Consider the following 1,340-nt stretch of genomic DNA (forward strand, 5'->3'; position numbering starts at 1 on the left):
CTGCTCCCGGCCACCAGTTCTTAGTCCTTCTCTTCTTAGTTGATGAATCTAGAGTCCTCCATGCCCCCATCTCTATCTCCATCTCTGGTGCTGCTGCTTCTCTGGATAAGGTCCCACATTGAAAACCTTTTAAATAGTAGTGGAACACTGCTAGAAGATGAGCCTTTGAGGTTGGAAGGTACTCAAAATGTGATTGGGGAAAAGCTGCCTCCTTATAGTAGACATGGCTGATGATGGCAATGGACTAAAGTCTGCTGGACCTACATATACTGATGGGGCACAACTCAAAATGAAGAGAAAATGCTGTAAAAATTTGTTAATACTCAGAACATGAATGCACAAAGTAAAAATCTAAGAAAATTGGAAATTGTCAGAAATGAAATGGAACACATAAAGATTGATATCCTAGGCATTTGAAATTGGCCATTTTGAATTTGACAATCACATGGTGTACTATGCTGTGAATGACAAATTGAAGAGAAATGGTGCCACATTCATCATCAAAAAGAACATATCAAGATCTGTCTTGGAATAAAACACTTTCTGAAATAGAATATTATCCATATGTCTACAGGGAAAACCAGTTAATACAACTATTAATCAAATTCATGCAACAAACACTAAAGTTAGTGAGGAAGACACTGAAGAATTCTATCAAGTTCTTCAATCTGAAATTGATAAAACATGCAATCAAGATGTATTGATAATTACTGATGATTGGAATGCAAAGGTTTGAAACAAAAAGAAAGGATCAGTAGTTGGAAAATATGGCCTTGGTGATAGAAACAATGCTGGAGATGGCATTATAGAATTTTTTAAGACCAATGATTTGTTGATTGCAAATGTCTTTTTTTAAATAGCATAAAAAATGACTACAGCATGGACCTCATCAGATGGAACATACATAAATCAATTTGATGAAATCTGTGGATGAGACTGTGAAAAAACTCCATGTCATTAGCCAAAATAAGGCCAAGGGCAGACTGTGGAACACACCATATATTGCTCAGAGTCAAATTCTGGTTAAAGATGAAGAAAATGAAAACAAGTCCATAAAAGCCAAAAAAAGAGACCGTGAACATATCACACCTGAATCTAGAGATCATCTGAAGAACAGATTAGACATTAAAAACTGAAGACCAGAAGAGTTGTGGGATGACATAAAGAACATCATATAAGAAGGAAGCAAAAGGTCATTAAGAAAAAAAAGAAGGAAAAGACCAAAATGGAAGTAAGAAGAGAGACTCTGAAACTTACTCTCCAATATAGAGATGCTAAAGCAAATGGAAGAAGTGAGGAATAAAAGAACTGAATAGAAATTTTCAAAAGCCAGCTCGAGA

The sequence above is a fragment of the Chrysochloris asiatica genome, unplaced genomic scaffold, assembly GCF_000296735.1.
Source record: "Chrysochloris asiatica unplaced genomic scaffold, ChrAsi1.0 scaffold00068, whole genome shotgun sequence".
Taxonomy (NCBI): domain Eukaryota; kingdom Metazoa; phylum Chordata; class Mammalia; order Afrosoricida; family Chrysochloridae; genus Chrysochloris; species Chrysochloris asiatica.